Source organism: Rhinolophus sinicus, linkage group LG14 (genome assembly GCF_036562045.2).
Source record: "Rhinolophus sinicus isolate RSC01 linkage group LG14, ASM3656204v1, whole genome shotgun sequence".
In the NCBI taxonomy this organism is placed as follows: domain Eukaryota; kingdom Metazoa; phylum Chordata; class Mammalia; order Chiroptera; family Rhinolophidae; genus Rhinolophus; species Rhinolophus sinicus.
Window position 1 is genome coordinate 554,058 of NC_133763.1, and position 21,300 is coordinate 575,357.

At 46.3% G+C, this 21,300-nt stretch overlaps 1 protein-coding gene across 8 annotated transcripts in view; it reads left to right on the forward strand.

Moving 5' to 3' along the window:
* The window catches only part of MMP16 (matrix metallopeptidase 16), a 605,275-nt gene that overhangs the window by 74,596 nt on the left and 509,379 nt on the right, over window positions 1–21,300 (forward strand). For 7 of the 8 annotated variants that reach the window (XM_074318982.1, XM_074318986.1, XM_074318989.1 and 4 more), the window contains one exon: window positions 8,183–8,330. The gene's annotated coding sequence lies outside the window, so the exon portion shown is untranslated. Of the gene's footprint in view, window positions 1–91; window positions 278–8,182; window positions 8,331–21,300 lie in introns of those variants that run through there. The other variant, XM_074318987.1, reaches the window with a different exon arrangement.

Here is a 21,300-nt window from a genome sequence, read left to right on the forward strand (position 1 = left end):
AACGCCCCGCCCCCGCACGCTGAGAGGCCGCTGTTAGGGCGACCCCTGCGGGCCGGCGGCGGGAACCCCGCGTGTATTCCGTCGCTCGCGCAGGTGTGAGGAGGCCGCGCGCTCCGCCGGCGGCCGTTATTACCTCAGCCGGCTCAAGCCGGGCTGCGGGCTCCTCAGCCCCGCTCCCTGAGGAAAACGGGAGGACGGGCTGCTGTGCCGGACCTGCTTCCCCGCCCGCCCGCGCTGACACGGGCTGGGGCACCTGAGGGAGTGACCCGGAGCCCAGGTAAGGCCGCGGCGGCGCCCAGGGGTTCTGGGGACGGCGGGCGGGCCGGGCCGGGCCGGGCCGGGGCGACGGCGCCTGAGGCGGACGCCTCCTGGAGCCGGCCTCCAGACGTGACGGGCGACGGCCAGACCCACCGAGCGCCTCAGCGACAGCCACAGCGGCCGCCGGCGCTCCGGTTCGTCCGTGTGACAGAGGACAGCGGTGGGGCGTGCCACGAAGCGTGTCCTCACAGCTTCCGACATTCCCAGTAAAACGCCCGGCTTTACACGCGGTCCCGGACCCTGTGACTTGCTGTCCGCGAGCTCTGCTACAAGTGCTCCCCACACCCACTTACTCATTCAGTCGCTCACTCATCCCTTCCCTCGTCCGCTCAGGCACCACACTAAGGCTTCCAGGGTCAGGGCAGAGAATAAGCAGGGAGGAAGTGATCCAACTCGGCGCACAGTTTTGCCTGGCCTGGTGCAGAGGCGTCTCCACGTGGAGAGGGCCGCCGAGAAAAGGCCCGGATGGAGCCCCAGGCGCGCGAAGCCCCGGGCGCTGCCGCTGAAGAGGATTCCAAGTTTTCAGACGCGAGTGAGAATGCGCTTCGATTTCTCAGCAGTAGCATTTTCGTGCTAAAACATAATGAAGGGCAGTCTCTTCAAAGTTCTGAAGGACAGTAACTTTTAACCTAGAATTCCATAGTCAAACTATCCATCGCGTGTAAGGGCCAAATAAAACCATTTTCAGGTGTGCAAGGAGACAAATCATTACTTTCCGTCCATCCACCTTGTTTTTAAGACAGCTACGAGAAAATGTGCTGTAACAAAACCTGGGAATAAGTCAAGAAACAGAAAGCCATGGGATCCAGAAAGCAGGACAAGAATGTGAAGGGAGACCCCAGGATCACCTTTATTTCTCACATCCTCGGGCCTTTAGCTTTCAGGATGGTTTTCTCCATTATACAGTTTTAAAAATCACTTCATTATGCAGTGAAATTATTTTCTGAAAATTCCTATGAAGGTTAAACTGACATCTTTTGGTGAAAGTGCTGAAAAGTAAAACAAAAGGTGGAAGACAGCCAGCTAGTACACTCCCCCACTTAGTGCTAGAACAACAGACAAATGGTCGCGGGCTTCATTTAAGCAACTCCTGGCAGTACTAGGAGATCCACTGCGTGGAGAGCAGGCCCTTTCCATTGGTTATAGAGATTTCTGTTTTAGGAAGTCCTATTCTTAGTATTGCCCGCTGTGTTACACTAAATAAGGCTAATTCTCCTGCATAGACTATTTAAGCTTGGTTATTCATTCAACAAACACAAGGGATACCACTTTAAGGTGGTATCAGGGATTTCAAAGATGAATACTTTGAGGACGTGTGTCATCTTTATTCTTCGGCATATTCATTTACTTCCACTTGGATTTCAGTCTCACAGGTTCTCCTGTGAATCTACTTTCCTTTAGGAGTATTCCCCTACATCTAAGGAGATTAGAAAATTCCATATGGAATTGAATAGGTGACAGGGACTGGCTGTGCCTGCCTCTGATCTGAATCTACTCCATCCTGCCCTGGAAGACAGGATGCATTTTTCAAGCACTCTTGTTAAACTGTAAATTCAGGTTGAGCCTGTGATCAACTAAAACTGGAGATCTTTGTTAACTTGTTTCTTTTTCCTTTTTAAATATGAACTACCTTTAAAACAGGTTTTCTCTCTTGTACGTGTGCAGTTGATTCTTTTAGATACAGTATTATGGGTTGAATTGTGTACCCTAAAAGGTGCTGAAATCCTAACCCCCAGTACCTATGAATGTGACCGTGTTTGGAAACAGTCTTTGTAGCTGATCAAGTTAAGATGAGGTCACTAGGATAGGCCCAATCCACTGTGACCAGTGTCCTTATAAGAATGGGACAGTTAGGCACAGAGACAAACACACATAAAGGGAAGATATGGTGAAGACACAGGGAGAAAGCCACCTACAAGCCAAGGAATGCCGGTTACCAGAAGCTAGGAGAGAGGAATGGGACATCCCGCAACGGAACCAACTCTGTTAACATATTGATTTTGGACTTTTAACCTGCACAGCTGGAAGACACTACATTTCTGTGGTTTGAGCTACCAAGTTTGTGATTCTTTGTTATGGCAGCCCCAGGAAACTAAAACACCCAGAGCACAATTTTTAAAAACTTTTTATTTGGAGATAATAATAGATACTAACAGGCAGTTGCAGAGCTAATACAGAGAGGTCTCAGGTATCTGTCGCCCAGTTTCCCCAATGGTTCCATCTTACGTAATTGTAGTACAATATCAAAACCAGCAATTTCACATTCATTCAATGTGTCTACATTGTTCTGTGTCATTTTGTTAAAATCATAGATTCCTAAACTTCTGTCAAGATACAGAACTAGTCCGTTACCACAGAGATGCCCCTCATCCCATCCCTTAACAGTCACCCCTACGCCCACCCTACACCATCGCTGACCCCTGGCCACCACTAATCTGTTTTCCATTTCTATAATTTTGTCTTTTCAAGAATGTTATGTTAGGGAAAGTGTGATTTTTTTTTGGGCTTTGTTTGCTCAGCAAAATGCCCTTGAGATCCACCAGAGTTGTTTCTTGTATCAATAGCAAATTTTTTTTTATTGCTGAATAGTATTCTGTGGTCTGGGTGCCCCAAAGTTGTTTAACTGCTCACTATTGGGGGACATTTTAGTTGTTTCCAGGTTTTAGCTACTAGTAATAAAGCTGATATGAACAATTGTGTGGACATACATTTCCATTTCTCTGAGATAAATGCCCAGGAATGTAATTGCTGGGTCGAATGGTAAGGGCGTGTTTAGTTTTTTTAAGAGACTACCACGCTATTTTCCAGAGTGACTGTGTCGCTCTACGTTCCCACCAGCAGTGTGTGAGAGGCTCCATCTCTCTGTGTCCTTATCAGCATTTAGTATTGTCACTATGTGGCTATCTAGTAAGGGTGTCGTAGTATCTCATCTGTAGACCTAGTTCAGTTTTTGAACTTAATCATACTAAATTTTTTCATAGCTTTGTAGGTCCATTCTTCTAGCCTTTCCCTAATCTCTTACATCTGCATTGTGCTGTATTGGTGGTCTTTTCCAGGAAGCATGATGTTTGGAAAAATACAGACATGACTTCAGTTCTCTGCTTTATCATGTATGAACCGTGTTACTTTGGGTAGCCTTCTCTTCTCCCTCTGTGAAAGGATTGCTCTAACTAATGTAAATATGAAATAAGATAATGTGTGTATAGTGTTTAGTAGATGTCACACCCTCAGTAGATGCTACTTCCTTTTCCTTCTGTATTTTCAACTCATTAAAAACGTGGACCAGAACAAAACAAGTTCAGAATCTAGACGTAACTACTAGAGACCTGTTTTCATTCATTAACCAGATAAATTAATATCTAGAAAATGTTCTTCACTTAGATTGTAAAACTTCAGGAAAATTTTCCTTTACCTCTTAGGCAAATTCTCATTTTTATTGCTCATTGAAAGAAGTCATACTTTTAAGCCTTTAAAACTGGAAATGTGGAGCATAACCTGGTAGAAAACATGCAATTGGTATATAAATTCTGACTCAGATCTTTTCATATCTTCATGATCTGTGTTATGAGGCTCAAGAAATGGAAGTCCTTTGGGAAGGCCGAAGAATTTAGCATTGTCATTTATGATTATCAGCTGCTAAAGTCTTTGGAAATGCCCCATGCAGGAGAAGTTGAGATTGGAGGGAGTGGGGGAGGGATTCCTGTGCTATTTGATGGCACTAGGCCAGGGGACTTGGGGTTAGTGACATCATGCCCCAACCTGTTCCGTGAGGTGCCCTGAAAGATCTATAAACACAGGTAACAGTGGCAAAAGAAGGAAAGTGTATACTCTCAAAGCTCTGATTAGCTGACTACAATGCTAGGCAAACGGTCAGAGGAATTTTACCCTCTGCTGCCCTCCCCTAGTTAACCTCAAACTGGAATGTTCTGGATCTAAGGCAGAGCTGGCTTGACTATCACTTTTTCATAAGAAAATAAAAATTACATTCAAGTGAAATTACACATTAGTCCTCTAATTATACGTATGGTTTATTATGTCGAAGAAGATGGAGAAGACAATTTGCCTTAAAATCACCTCATGCTTAAAGGAAGCTAGACAGTTTCTAGTACCTACTATTTCATTGCCAAATATTTATTTGCTTATTTGTGTGCAAGGAACATTTTCTTTTTTCTTCTTTTCATATAAATATGATTTTTAATTGAAAAAAATACATGTACCAAATTGGCATGGTAAAACTTTCAAGAATTATAGAAACATATGTAAATGAAAAGTAAGCCTTCCCGATTCTCCAGCTATCCAGGCCACTCCCCTAAGGCAACAAATAAATTTAACATGGTTTACGTGCTATGACTCCAGGCGCTGGAAACACAAGGATAACAAAACACACGTGGTCCCAGCCTGTAGTGTTATAAGGGAGAGGGAAACCTGAATGTAACAACGCAGTGGAGTGCGGTGAGTGTCCTGAAGGGAAGGCCAGGGCAGGGGAGAAGCACGCACGCACGGTAATGTAGGGAAAGAGAAGTAAGCTATGTTGCCCAAAGCCACGGTTTGTAAGTTACAGACAGGATCTCTGAACCAAGCTGTTTGAATTAAAGCCCAGATCCTTTCCGGGAATTGCTTGCTGTTACCAGTGGGATATTCCATTTTCAATTTCACTTTATGTGATGTCTCAGGAGATAAATTTAATTGCAAGGGGGAATTTCCAGCTACAGAAAGACAGTGCTGGACAAAAACTGATTAATAATGGCTATTTCATAGGAAATCCTGTTTTCCGTTGACATTTTGCTTGGCTCGTTTCCAAGAATGTGTAAGCTATGTTGCTAGTAGCTCAGTCTGCATTTAAAACTTTCAACCCCTGAATTTAGCAGGCTATTTTGAGCAAAATATCTTATCCTACGGTATAGTAACTTTGTAGGCAACACACACAGACACACGCATGCTTCTTTCCTTCTGCTTTAGGAAGTGGTGATGTGAAAGCGGTCCTGCGCGCTGTGTAGCACCCACAAAGTTGTGGAAGAAGGCAGTCGCCCGTGTGGTCCAGGCCATGAGAGGGCAGCCTGGGGTGGACACTGACCAAGTCAGGGGTCTGGCGTCCGCAGCTGAACCTGTTCGGCTTCCGGAGAGCACACGGAGGTTTACTGGGAAACAGGAAGCTTCTATGACTCAGCTTCATAATTGTAGAGAGGAATGGAAATGTCTGCTGCCAGGCCAGGCTTGTCGCACACCTCCAGGGGCACTGTTCACACGGAGGACTGGTGAGACGGCCTGTGCAGGTGGCAGTGTGGGCACCTACGGCCGGCCCACTTACCTCCCAGGATTGTTTTGAGAGGCTCAGTTATACATGACCGCAAAGGACTTGATGAACTATAAGCCTGTCAACGTATGTAAATAACAGCAGTAATTGTTGCTGCTGTTTTCCTGGCCAGCTCTGTCATTTGAGCAGAACCTTCTTTAGAAGTTTGAGAAGGGGAAGCAGAGCTCCTATTAGCTGGGAGCTGGCCTGGCACTCAGGGAATCTGTGACGTTTTGTTGACTATAAACATGCTCAGAGAACACCAGCCTCACACAAGACCGCTTTGTGACTGTAATGGAGGAAGAAAAAGTAAGACGGCTGCATGGTCACGACTGAACAGACAGAAATAAGAAACGGTCCAAACCGAAGAAGGAGCTAATATCGCCCTTTCCTGGGGCCGTAATGAGTGACTGCTGCTGCTTTACCAATTGCAGCTTCAGCTTGATTTCATTCCTCTCACTGTCCAAATGAGAATTATTAGGATCCCCTATTGGCAAATTACCTCTGCTTCGGGACAGCATCTAATGCAGGGAAGATTCCCATTTCCATGAATGCTCCCCCAAATCACCTAAGACAAGCCCCTAAGTCCTTTCTAAGATCTCACTGAGATGTCCTACGATCCCCCACGGGACACATTTCTCCTCCTCGCAGTGAGTCAGTAAACAAGCTTTCTAGGGCTGCAGATGTGCACCTGCTGGTCTGCCTGGGGGACATTGACAGGGTCCCTCACTCTGCATGTGTCAGAGCGCAGGCGCCTCGGACTTCTCCAGGCCTTGCCCCTGGTGCTGGTTCTGTGTCAGGACCTGGTGCCGCTGAGGAAGAGTCTGGTTGGCCGCAATCCCAGCCTTCCAGTCTTCTGTGGGTTATGGGGACGTGGACACAGGTTCTGATAGCAGTGACAGCTAATTCTTACTTGATGCTGGCTATGCATCAGGCCCTCTTCCAAGCAATTTGCATATAGCAGCTCATTAGTACTGACACACTGCTCACTGTATGCTGCCATCACTGTCACTTTGCAGATGCAGAAACTGAGGCACACAGATATTACTGACGTGTGTAAGGTCCCGCAGCTAGTAAGTGGAGAGCCAGGACTTGAGCCAAGGAAATGGTACTGCGTTCCCTCAGTCTGTCCAGCTGCTCTCACGAGGTGCATCAGACTTCTGAGAGATGCAGTGTGACTGATTTGTTACAGCTCAGCTTATGTGAAGAGTTAGGTTACATGTGAGCAAGGGTGTCTTTCATAGAAGTTCAGTCTAGCGATCTTAAAATGTTTCTCTTTAATAATAGCTTACTAAAGTCTTTACACATATCACTTTTAGCCTTTAAAAATCTTTCTTATTATAATAACAGTGTCGACTTGGGATATAATTGACATTAACTGATCCATTCCAGCAGAAAAACACGGGACTTTGGCATCAGATGGACGAGAGTTAGAAGTCTCCCTCTTCATTAATCAGTTCATGACCTCTTTGGTGTTATGTAATCTCCATGAGCCTCACTTCCTTCATCTATTCAGTAGTGAAACTGAAACCTTTTTTATGGGTATTATGAGAATTAAACAGAATTATTTGCATAAGGCTATACCCAATAAATATTACTTTTCGTTCTCAAAATAAAGTATTTGAGGCCTTGCCAATTTTAGTTTAAGTGAGAATTATCAACTTTGTAAGATAATCCTTAAGGCTGACTTGTGAAATATTGAAAAGTGATTGCAAAACTATGTAGCCATGCTTCTGTTTGAAATGTGGTCTCCGTGAAGACAAGTGCTGTATCTGTTTCATTTACCAGTGCCCAGGATGATGATTGAATGTGAACATAATCCACCTACTGTCACTTTCGGCCACGGAGAGATGTTGTGGCCAGCTGAAGGTGAAAAGCAATTCTTGGGTTAAAAACATACATCGTTATCTGGCGTGCTTATTTCAAGTATTTTTTTTTCCAAATTTATACATTCATGTTTAAAAATCATTATAGTTCACAGAGGTAAATTTGTGAAAAAACTACCAGATTTGAAAAATTCTTTGCAGCCAATATTCCAATAATTCTCTAAACTCTAGACTCTATTCAGTACAGTAGGATTTTCTGTCACCTATTTAGGAAATTAAAATTTTATTAAATGTTAAAAAATAAACCATGTACAACTGAAAGCACTGGATGGAAGATATTTTACTTTAAGCATAATTGAATATTAACTTAAGTTTAATTCTCTTTGTAGATTTAGTCAAAGTTCAGTCATCTGATTGAATAAATGAAGCTCCTTAAAAACTGCATCCATGAAATAAATAGATGAAAGAAGTGTTAAAATTGGAATACTAACTCCTTATACATAAAAAATGTTTACATTCTACCAAATACAATATCATTAAGACAATCTTGTGTTGTAACTATTATTCCTGTTGAGATATGATGGGGCTAATAAATAATATTCTTTATTCACAGTTCAGAACCAACTGAAAAGTAAGAAAAAGCAGTGGATGGAAACCAAATGTGAACTTCATATTGAAATTAGGAGAACGTGATTTCCAGGTATTGGCAGGTGGGTTTACTAACCTTGTACCCCCCTTGTCACAGGAAGGACAGACCCGGCCTGCCCCACGGACGCTACCCCATCAGTGAATTACCTGGAGGAGCAGGACAGATTCTCTCCGAGGCAGGAAGCTTCCCAAGAGAAAGGGAAGAGAGAGGGAGCAGCTGCTATGTTCCCAAACTCACAACTCAGGTGAGACACTCCTCTCCCCAGGGTGGGGCGCGGGCAGGTGGGGAGGGGACAGCTGTGCAGAGAGGCTGGCTGTGTTATTCCAGTGAAAGGACTCTTCCAGGGAGCAGCTCTCGGACTGGTGGGATGTGGTAAATTCCTGTGTTAAAGATGGGAAAACAGCGTGGAGCAGAGTACTGGCTCCACATATTCCAAGTAGAAGGTGCTAGAAGTGGGAGTGGAGTGAACCACTTCACTGCACTGAGCCTTGGTGAGTGTGGTCCATGATACAGTCTCCCAGAGTTAGGGGACAGCTGGGGCCCATGCACGGGGAGGCCAGAGCCGAGTAGCATGCATTTGCTGCTTTCTGTGCATTTGCTTTGTGATGGGGTGATGAGCTCATTAGAACGAAGGCATCGCATAGATTTCTATTCAGTGAGTGTGCAAGGGGTGTGTAATCTGAGTTAGTGTGAGAGACATGTGAGTCACTAAGAAGCCTATGCTGGAGACATAGCCGAGTGCACACGTGTGTGACACGGTATTGAACAGAAACACCACAGAGACTCCGGGACATTTGTTCTAAGAGCGGCGGCCGCTAGAGAGGCAGTGTAAGTGACTGGTGACTGAAGGTGCATTTCCTGGAGCGCATCCATGGCTGGGAGGACGGGACGGGGGAAAGTCACTCCCAGAGACTCTGGTGCGGTTTACAGAGGCCACCAAGTCCCAGAATGGAACTCAGAACCGCGCCTTTGGGCCCACGCGGGACTGCCAGCAGCAGTGGTGAATCATATCTGTGTCATACCGCTCTCTGGACGAAAAGCTTTAGGAGTCGGTGCCGTCCCTTGAGTCTGTAATACTTGTCTGTCATCTGTGGGCAGATGGGCAGAGCCTCTAAAAATCTGTGCAGTTTGCTCGGCCTTACTCACATCTAGAAACTTGAGCAGATCGAGCTCGGTCTGCGTTAGAACCCACGCTGTCTATTCTGCTGAAACCGCCCTCCTCTCTCCTGATGGGTCCGGGGGAATGAACGAGATGACACACCTCTGTGCATTGTGAAGGTGACGCGTGAATTCATTGCAGTTCTGAGTCACGGCTCTGCTCTGAGGTTTTCTTTATTCTGGTTTCGTGTCATTTGAGGGCCAACACTGCTAGGCACATGCAGAAAGCATGGTGTTTCCTGCCTCCCAGGAGTTCCAAGAAAAGAGAGAACATTTTTAGAGGCTTAGCAAACATTCTGCGCTTCGGTGTTTTCCTGTTAACATAGTTTCTAAAATTAGTCTTCTGTGGGGAGCTCCATAAGTGTTTCTGGGCTGACTAACATCAAACGGGCAGATCAGGTAATTGATGTCACCCCTCATTCATACTATGTAGCACGTGATCTCACACAGGAAAACTGACAGCATGTGCAGAGCAACCAGCTGGCGCGTAGGATCGGGCGGGGCAGTGAGTTTGGGTTGTGTGTCTCCGGTGCCTGCTGTAACCTGTACTCGTTTATATAACTCATGTGTAACATCTAAACTCTGAGCAGGAGTTTGACACTGCGGCTTTGAATGCTGTCCAGTCGCAACCTGAAGAAGGAGTTGTTTTCTAATGCAGCTCTGCCCACACCTCACAACAGGGAGGGACGGCACCCTGATGCCTCCGCCCAGAGCAGCAGTGCAGCAGTCGGCGGCCTGGGTTTATGGGCTGCTGGCTTTTCCTGGGGCTTTCCAATACCACCGACAAAGTACGTGTTAGTATCCACCAAGTGCAGAGGTTCAGTGTCTTCCCACAGAAACACTGACGGAGCTATTTCATTAGTTAGCTCGTAAAAGCAAAACAACCTGATAGGACACCGACACCAGTTGATCTATGAGATAAAAAGCTCCCTTTGATTTGCATACTAAGTTGAGGAGATAAACACTGATGCCCATCCCTGCTGACAGTGAAGCCTGGGGTGAGGACCAGGCCAGCTGGCAGGCAGTGTCTGAGCCAGGACCCTTGGCTGGGCGGGGCTGGGCTGCGTGGGCCTTGTTATTAGAGGACTGATAACGGGTCCTGGGGGTGAATGCAGCACCCGGCCAGGTTTCTGAGTCAGTGCCGTAGCAGGTTCTCATCCAGGGTGGGCAGGTGTACGGAAGGAATGTAAAATGCTCGGGCACCAGGCTTGTGATGCTACATGGGCACCAGGATGAAGGAGGTAGACAGAAACCAAAGGAGCACATTTTTTAAGACAAGGAGAAAATTGCTGAAGTTGTTTTACTGAGGAGGGGCAGAGTGGAGGAGTTTTTTCCTACAGGTGCTGGGGGTAGATGCATACTTAACTGTCAGTAACGATAGTCTTTATACATGACAGAGCTCTATATTACATGTATAGAATGTATTATGTGTATGCATATATTACACGTATGTAGCTATATAGCACAGGTATATATATTACACATATACAATATATATTGCATGCATATATCTATATATTATAAGTACAGATGCTATATTACATGCAAGTGTCTATATATTATAGGTACAGATGCTATATTACATGCCTGTGTCTATATATTGCAGGTATATATGATATATTACATGTATACAATATATATTACGTGCACATATCTATATATTACAGGTATAAATGCTATTATTACGTGCATCTATATATTACAGGTATATATGATATATTATATCTTTACAATATATATTACATGCACATATCTATATATTACAGGTATAGATGCTTATATTACATGCATGTATCTATAATTACATATATAGGTGCTATATTACATGCATGTATCTATATATTACACATATAGGTGCTATATTACATGCATGTATCTATAATTACACATATAGGTGCTATATTACATGCATGTATCTATATATTACAGGCATATAGGATATATCACACATATACTATATATACATGCACATATCTATATATTACAGGTATAAATGCTAAAATACATGCATGTATCTATAGTACATGTATGTATCTATACATTACGGGTATATATAATATATTACATGCATCTATATATTACAGGTATGCATGATATCACACGTGTACCTACATATTGCATGGATGTATCTGCACATTACAGGCATATATAATATATTACACACATATAATATATATTACAAGTATGTGTCTATTACTTGTAACGTAATGCATATGTTACCCACAAATAATATATGCATTACATGTGTGTATCCATCTGCATTAGCTCATACGTGTGTATTGTATAGAATTTAGAAGACTCAAAATGAGATCAAGTAAATTAGTCTCTATGCCCTTCCTTGCCTCCCAGATGTCCAACTTCCCTCCCTGAAGGTGAGTTACAAGGCCAGTTGCTCAGCTCCTCCTTTCTTGTTGTAACTGATTAGTCTCCCCAAGCCCAAAGATACCTGCTCAGAAACTGTTCAGCCTCTGTATTTTGCTGGCTGGTTAAATTTAACCTTACTGACCTGTATTTCAAAGCCTCGATTGATGCTTTTCTGTTCTCTTTACTCTCCTTTTCTCCCTAACAGGCTTCCTGTTTCTCCACCCTGCATGAACGCGTCCCCATTTCCTAGATGTCATCCCCACTTTTCATTTTCTGGTCTGATAGCTCTACTTCCTTGAGATTCAGGTCAGACCTCGTTTCTTCCGACTGCTCTACTCCCCTGATTTCCTTCTTGTCTGAACTCCTAGGCATCTACGAAAGGGGTGATTTGAGCTCCGTTTTCAGCATTCCCAAGTGATGCCAAAATACATTAAATAAGATATTAGGCTGCACTATTTTGGCAGTAACTATATAAATCCAAAGAGGCAAAAAAGTTAGCTCAAAGGTCTCAGATGTTACAATTAGAAATTTGTCTTTCATTAATGAAAACAATATCACCATGCCAAATCTTTCAAAATAAGGTCCCTGGGGGAAGAGGGTAAATGCAGCTGTGATGGGGAGGAGCTGCAAACCACTGACGTGCACATTAGTGCTGAGCTATGCCCAGGCGGGGTAGACAGCGTGACCTCACCGGCAGGCAGATGGGGCGTGATGGGGCGTGCCCTCTCGGTATGACTTTGGGCGTCCGTGTGGTCTGGAGCCTCGTTTATCCACAGCACACACTGTGCAGCAAATGCTGACGTTATGTGTTGTTGTTGTTGTAGTACTGCTGTATGTGCTTTGTCCCCCTGGGCAGCAGAAGAGCTACCCTGCACTCCCTCCCCCTGCAGAGGTCCACAATCCAATCCCTGGAACCTCTGGGTATCACTTTACGTGGCAGAGGGGACTTTGCAGGGTGATGGAACCAAAGATCTTAAAATAGGGAGATTGTCCTGGATTATCCAGGTGGCCCGGGGTTATCCCAAGGGTCCTTACAAAATGGAAGAGGAAGGCAGAAGATTCAGGAAAGGAGACGAGAGGCAGTCAGTGTTGGAGTCAGACTGATTGATGTGGGGAGGAGTCAACCTGCTGTTGCTTTGACGGAAGAGGGGGCCCCAAGCCAAGGAATACAGTGGCCTCTAGAAAGAAGCTAGGAAAAGTGAGGAAATGACTGTCCCTTGGAGCCTCCAGAAAGGAATGCAGCCCGGCCAGCTGCCCACACCCTGCTTTTACCAGTGAGACTGGCTCAGACTTCTGACCTGTGGAGGACAGATTAGTGTTGTCTTAAGCCGCTGAGTTAGGGGTAATTTATAAAATGTCAGAAGACCAGCTTTGTATAGCTGACAGAGTCCAGAATAGTGTTGGATGAAAACAGACCCATAATTGGGCGTCCTGAGGGTTCCAGCAGAGGCGTAGCAACTTGTAACACACCCTTCCTAGTGGAGACAGGAAACCAGACCTGACCACAAGCCAGCTCCCTTCATGACGGTGGATTTCCCTGAGAGTACCCTGTTCCGTTAGAAACACTGGGGAGATTCCGGCTGTCGCTGCCAGGTACACATCCTCACTGGCAAGCAGTCCATGCCCAGCCCGCCAGGCTCCCCTCGCTGTCCCTGCGTCCTGCAGTTACAGCTGCTCCGAAGGCCCCGGGGGCCTCCTCTGTGTGCACCACAGCGTGTTCTGTACACATCACCCTACCTCATCCTCACAGAATTCCTAGGGTGGGAAAAAGAAATCGGCCTTGTTTTTCAAACTTCACGTCATGAATCTCCGTGGATCTTGAAATCAGTTTGGTGGGGAGTGACCAGCAGTTTTAGCGTAAAATACAATAGAAAATACCAGGGCACTGCATGAAGTAAGAGTAAGTAGTCTCCCAAAATTCTGGTGTCAATTATTTAGATGTGGTGTGTCCTGGGTTGTGTTGTAGGACATCAGTCTTGCTAGGGGTCCTAGTAACAAATACTTCTTATCTACGTGGGTTAGATTTAAAACTGTAGGACCCACCGGCAAAGTGTTTGAGTCCAGGCTGTAGTACAGGGCTACCTGGGTCTCACCCCGGCTTTGTCTGACCGGCTCTGTGATCCTGAGCTGGTCGCTCATGCCCTCTGTCCTGCCCTCACCTCCTAGGGTCCATCTCCTCGGCCTTTTGGAGGACCAAATGGGTCAATCCAGTGAAGCTCTGTGAACGGGGCCCCAGCAAGGGGCACTCAGCCCACGTCACTTCCCCACTGTTACTGGGTAGGAAGGGGCAGGACCTGGGGACCCCTGCTGTCTTATAAAGGCCGGTCCTGAGGATGAAGTCCAAGGCAATTTCATGCTGTTACGTGTCCCCTCCAGACAAACAACAACAACAAACAAGTTTCCCTCTACAGTAAGCAAGTTGTAACCACGGCGGTGGGTGGGTGGGTGGGGGAGCCTCAGCTTCTCAGGAGGTGGGCCTGTGTGGCCCGTGTCTTGTCTGGCAGAGGACACAGGGTCAGCGAGTGTTCTGCTCTGAGTTTCAAGAGGAGGACGTGTGGAAGGCCCCACTGGTGTTGCTCAGGCCTTCACCGTGGGGGTGCCACGTGCATACTGCAGCCAAAGGGAATGGCGTCAAGGAAAAATGCTGCACTTGTCTGGGGGTGCGGGGGAGACTGCTGTCTAAAAGCCTAGGACGTGACTGGGGGGCTGCTTTTGTTCTTGTGGCTTGTTTTTATCTTTTGTCTTTTGTTTTCTCCTGCTCTGTGTCCTCCCTCTGCTCCAGCGGGCAAGTCAGGTGTTCTGTGAGCGTCTTAGGAAGGGTCCCGACCCTACCTGCTTGCTATTAAGTGCTTTCAGTGGTGACGGAAATACTTGCTTTCATAGGCTCTGAAAATGTAAGAATTTAAGAAGTTATGACTCTCTTAAGTTAGGTAAGTCTTAGTTGATAAAACTATTCCAAGCCTTTAAACCATTGATTTTAATATTCAGCCAATATCCAATTTAAAATAAATTCCTTACCACCTCTGATCTGATGGACTATAGAGTAGTTTTGTTGCTTTTAAAAAGTAAGGTAGCACTCTAATAAAATAAGTCCATTCAAAATGAAAAGTTTTAATGATAAAAATGTTGGGATTCAAGGATACCCAGTAAATAATATCCTCCTTCTTTTCTTGAACTTGGAGCCAAGTGAGAGGTGAGCTCAGTAGTCCACTGTGTCTGCCGAGCGCACGCACGTGGCCTGAGTGCAGACACAGTGGACACCTCACTCTGAACAGATCACCAGCGGAGCCCCCACACCGCTATACTGCCAGCCTCTCAGGAGGGGCCGCCCCCACCACCTGGGAGAGGGCAGGGGTCTGTTAACTTAGTACCAAGTGTCTATTCCTGAGCGCTCTGGGAGCCAGCATCTTGGTAGGTGCTGGAGACACAGTCTTAGTCCTGGCTCCTTACTGGAGTTTGTGGCGCTTGGGGTGGGGGTAGGGGTGTCACAGCCCATCGAGACAATAAAGAAATGCACGTGTCCAGTGGACAGACTGGCTCTGAAAAGACTGAGAAAGGGCCTATGAGCTGTCTCAGTTTATTGTCCTAATTCAATTGTCAGATAATTCCTGGGAAAGAGCCTGTGACAGAGGGAGAGATGCAAGAAATATTAGTATCGTCCCTTTAAGTCAACATGAGGCAAAGGAATGAAGATTTCCTCCCAATAGAAAGTCGTGTTTGTACATAAAAATTCAACAGATATGGGTGATGTAATGGTGAAAGCCTTTCTCAGTTCTCTTTCTACCCCCACAAGATAGCCGTTAACATTCTGTGTTAAGGTCAATAATTACCCAATCAACAGCAAGATATTTTTCTGTGAACATAAACTGACATAGTCTGCATATTTAGCCATTTAAAATATTTGGTAGGCATAAACATGGAAAAACAGTAGAAAAAAGATAAAACAAAGGTATCCTTATTAAATACAACTGCTGTTTAGTTGTCAGATAGTATTATTTTCCTTGATTTTCATTTTTCTTTCTAATCTCTGGGGAGAAAGAAAACCGAGCATATTTATTTTTTTGCATCTACAGTGATTCTGCGTCTTGAAAAGTCTTGAGTCTTTTCCGTATTAAGTACCTGCTATTCACCAGACAGCATGTAAGGTACTGGAAATGGAAAGATTAATAAACACTCAGTAAGAGTTGACATCTGTGTTGTCTGTGCTCCCAGGAAAAGTGCTTTCAGGGTGCGGGAACCCTTCTGCGCCCTCTCCTGTGCGGCGCAGCTGGAGCCTTTTCCTGGCATGTCCCCACAGCCCACTCAACAGCTGGTTCTCTCGGAGGAGGAGACGGAGAGCCCCGGAGCAGGCCTCGGCCCATCTATCTCCCCTACCTCCCCCTCCAACAGGAAGGATGGAGAGAAAGTGCCTGTTCACGCCTGTCTGTGTCTGGATTAGGAAGAAGTTATATTGGGAATTAGGGCGCTGGCTTACCCCTTACAGTCCAATGGTTCTCATTAAGTGAGAGGTTTTTTATAGAACAAATACATATGACTCTAACTAGGTTTCAAAATATTCCAACTTTTGACAGAAGCTGCTTTGTAAAGGATGAACATAATGAGTTCCTTCATAATAGACGATCAAAATAAGATGCACCAAAATCTTGTCCTTTCCCAGTACCAAGTACAGGCTTTATTCCGAGGGGAAAACTGTCTTCCTTGTGGAAATGAAGGAATCACGGAAGGAACTGGAATGACATACCAGGAAGGATTTCCTTAGAGTGGGGCTCAGGACGGGTGGTGTGGGTGATCTGTGCAAACAGCCGAGTGCAAGGCTGGTGACAGCCGGATCACACTCACAGGTCAGGTGCTGAGTGTGTTCCTCAGCTTCTCCCAGGAGGAGGCGGGCCAGGGCAGAGGACAAAGGACCCCAGCCTTCACCACCTGCCCACCTGCTTCAAGTTCTGTCCTGAGGATTTTCTGCCCCCACCCAACGGTCCCTCGTCCCACCTCTGTCTCTACTTTCTTATTCTGACTCATCCTTGTGTGTCCTTCATTCTGGTACCTTTTCTAAAGTTTCTTCCTACTTCAATAAAGATTCCTCTATATCTAAAACAGTGAAATAAATATTGCCCCACTGACTTTGGTGTTTAGTGGAAATCATATACGTGTGTATCTTTACAGGACAAGATCTCTCATTACTTGTGTTTCGGTTAACCATCCAGTGCCCAGGAAGGAACCAGCCCGTGCCCGAGACTCCTGCCAGCTTCTCTCCGGTGACCTGTGGCCCTGGGGCCTCTCGGTGGGCAGGACCTCAGGCCCCACCTGTTCTTACTGGAGCGGAACATTCTCGGGTGATTCACGCGCGATGAAGCTTGAGAATCCCTGCTAGAGGACAGAAACCTGCGCTTCTCTGCGAGGCGGCTGTCAGTGCAGAGTCTCCTCAGCAGATGCCGGAAGTTAGTCATCAGGACCGAACTGAAGGCTATCCTGGTGGCTTCAGAGTTCGTGTCATGTGGTGCCATTTAAGACGGTGACTTAGACACGAGGGACCGTGGAGGGTGGAAAGGTGCAGGCTGCTGGGGGCTGTGGACATGTGACACTGCTGTCAGCGTGACAAACAGCCCTGTGTTTCCTAGTGTCCCCATGGGTACACGACCAGCTGGAGAAGCTAGACGTGTGTAACCAGTTCAGTCCTGACAGACAGGTTCCCAGAAGATGAGCCGGCCGCCCGGCCCTCCTGCCATCGGCCCGAAAGGAGCTGGCGGGAGTCCAGCATTCTCGGGGTGCCTTTGTGAATCATGCCTGAGTCCCACACCACCTTCATATACAGGCTCCCACAGGGAGGGAATCTGGAGATGGAAGGCCTGCAAGACCGCGTGTACGAGCCGGCTTTTAGGAGGATTTGCTTTCCTGGTACGAAGATGGTTTTCCATCACTGGCTTTGATGTCACACTTGTTTTGGCCCTGACTCGGAGCCCTCTGCTCGTGAAGAGCCAGCAGAGCACCTGGTGCCGCAGCTCCGTCACTAGGGGGCAATATGAGTGTGTCATTGGCCCCGCCACCCCTCATGCGTCAAGGGGTGGGCCTTGTTCCGAAGAACCTGACTGAAAGATTATGGCTGGAGTCCTTAGGGAAATGCTCTGCTCTTTTAGAAAGGGGATTTGTTCAAAATACATCCCGTGGAAACAGAAGGTGCTAGGAATGCAGACAGTTGGCGACAACTTTCCAGAACTTTTGTGAAGACCAGACGGTCATGCTCTTTAGAAGGAACCTGCACATCCTGGTTGGGAATCCTTTGGTCGGCAATGGGGTGAGGGTCTGCCCCATGCCCGGCCTTCTGTCCCCCGCCAGAGTCACTACTCACTGTGGCCGCCACCCTCTGGCCCTCAGGAGGTGTCAACATGCCATCCTATCATTAGAACTTGGCCTAGCCGGGGCACACAGCCATCCTGAGCTGACCACAGCGCAGCTCAGGGGTCACAGCGGAGACTTACAACACAGGGAGTGACCAGTACTCCCTAGCTGAGGCTTGCTGTGCAGGGAGGACCACACCTGTCCTCCCCTAATGGGACAGGGGACAGGAGCAGATGTGGACAGGCCACTGCCTGTCTGTCTCCCCAGGCTGCAGTTCCTTCCGCAGGTGGCTTGTCCCGTCCAGTCACTGGGAGTTGGAGGGTGTCTGATGATTGAACTCGGCTTCTTCACAGCCTCGACCTGGGAGGCTTATCTGGTATGTGCCAGGAGCCTTGTAAAGCTTGTGTCATGTGAGCTGTGGAAATCAACGCCAGCAGAGTTCAGTTTCTCATCACTGCTACTCTAAAGGGAAAATGTAGGAGGCTACAGATATTTAAAAAGCAAGCAGCCAACCAAACATCTAAAAAAAGAAAATCCCAAACCGAATTCCAGAATGATCTGTAAGCCAATGCTTTCAATTCTAGAGTTTCATGATGAGGGGTTTCTCAGAACACGTGTCGGCCATGCAGTGTTCGCGGGTGGTGAGTTGTGGTCCGTGCGGCTTTCTCCTGTCCATTTGCTCACACTTTGCTTTGTCTCCTGTGCTGTCTCCACGGGGAGCTGAACGCACAAACGCTGGGTGATGCAACCCTTAATTCCTTGGAGCGGTGTGGGGAGATACTTTTGGAATTAGAGTCACGCATGCCACCTTCTGGCCATCATTAAGAAAGCACCGAAAACGCAGCTGGAAGACAGACAGAGGGCTTGAACTTGGAGCCTTGCCTTCCCCAGGCCGGTTTTCCCTCCCCAGCACCAGAACGGCCTGCTGCAGTGCTTCTCAGTGTGCGACCTGGGCCCAGCCGTCCCTACACAGCCAGCGTTTCCAGGGACACTGGACCTGGGTTTGGAGCAAGAACTGGCCACTCCTTTTTCGCTAAGGTCAGAGAACCATTGGCTTAGAGACCATAATTTTCCTGCCCCTAATTCATTATGGGGCTGCCTCCAATGCCCTCCCCCACTGCTGTCACAAGCTACCAGTCCCCTCAGGGCCCTGCTTCCTCGGTACTCTGCCTTAGTGTCAGGTTACAGATGTGAACACGGTTCTCTCTCTCTCTCTCTCTCTCTCTCTCTCTCTTCCTTTCTTTGAACACAGTGAATTTCTTTTTTTAATTTCGTTCCTCTATCTTGGGATCCCAAGTATTTTATTGTTGGATTCTTTTACATCTCCATGAAAATCCTGTTTCAATGCCATGTTATCTAGATCATGAACAAAATATTGAATATTTTCAATTTGTTTTACAAATTTCAAAACTGTAACATTCAAACCTTTTCAACAGCAAAAATGTGAGAACCATAGCATTCACATATTTATATTCTGAAGGTTCTAAACCTTCATTAAAAGAAACAACATTTGAAAAAAATACTACATATCTGTCTATATCTATATCTAATCTGATCTAATCTAATCTGTTTACCTAGAAGTTACTCATGACAAAAAAGGCAATGCAGATAAACACCTTGTTAAAAGTAGACCATTTTTGACAATAATTTGTCTTATAAATTCCAAAACTGTAACTTTCAAACATTCTAGATAGCAAAATATGTGACAGCCATGTTATTCTCATATTTAGATTTTGAATGTTCTAAACCTTTATGAAAACAAATAACATCTGAAAATGTTCTATTTTTCTATGTGTTTATCTATCTATGTATCTCTCTAGTATCTTATCTATCTTTCCTTCTATCTTTACCCAGAAGTTACTCATGAAAAAAAGGAAAAGCAGATAAACATTTTGTTAAAACTAAACTGACCTCAACCGCCCACTACTTAGCAGGCAGGCTGTTCTCTCTCTCTCTCTCTCTCTCTCTCTCTCTCTCTCTCTCTCTCTCTCTGTTTCTCTCTTTTTAAAATTACTATTATTCTTATTAGTTTCAGGTGCACAGAACAATGTAATAGACATTTATCATTTACATCCCTCACACAGTGACAGCCCCCCTCCCCCCATCCACTACCCCTCTGACATCGCATACAGCTATTGCATTTCCACAGTCTCTATTCCTAATGCTGTACTCCGCTTCTTGTGACTATATATATATATATATATAAAATTGTAGTTGACATTCATATTGTTCAGCTTCAGCTTCAGGTGTACAGTGCAGTGATCAGGCATCTACACCATCCCTGAGGTGGTCTCCCTAATGAGACAAGTGTCCATTGGATACCCTACAAAATCTTTACAACATTATTGATCAGGCTGCTCTCTTCAACCCCAAGGTGAAAAGCCTGCCCCAGACCTCGCTACATGTGGGAGGAGCTGTGCGACATGGCCTTGGAAGGCGCACTGGCCTTGGCAATACCTTGGCAATACTGGCAGCCCTGGCTGCAGCTCTCACCTCTGCTCTCTCTTCCTCATCTCGCAAAGCCGCCTCATACAGCTTTGTGAAGGCACTCGGGACGGTCTCATTGAGCCTGGCCAGAATCTCTAGCACTTTCTTCTTGGTGGTCTCAGCGTGGGCTCTTGGGCCCCACAGGAACTCGTAGCGTGGAGGATCATTGCTGGGCAACAGGCGGGACTCCAGGTACTTCGCCTGCACCAAATCTTTGGTGATGAGTTTCCTGGTTTCCCAAAGATGGCGTGGACCCCCTACACGTTGAGGGATTCCCAGACCTCCTCCTCAGTGGCACAGTAGCCTTTCAGGAAGATCACGGCCAGGATGTTCATCAGGAGACCAGTCTTGGGCTTATCACTGTTCAGACTTCCCTCACTGGGGAGATACTCTTATTGCTGTTCAGACTTCCCTCATGGGGGAGATCCTCACTGGGGAGATACTCTTATCGCTGTTCAGATTTCCTTCACTGGGGAGATCCTCACTGGAGAGATACTCTTATCACTGTTCAGACTTCCCTCACTGGGGAGATACTCTTATCGCTGTTCAGACTTCCCTCACTGGGGAGATCCTCACTGGGGAGATACTGTTATCACTGTTCAGACTTCCCTCACGGGGGAGATACTCTTATCACTGTTCAGACTTCCCTCACGGGGGAGATACTCTTATCACTGTTCAGACTTCCCTCATTGGGGAGATACTCTTATCGCTGTTCAGACTTCCCTCACGGGGGAGATACTCTTATCGCTGTTCAGATTTCCTTCACTGGGGAGATCCTCACTAGAGAGATACTCTTATCACTGTTCAGACTTCCCTCATTGGGGAGATACTCTTATCGCTGTTCAGACTTCCCTCACGGGGGAGATACT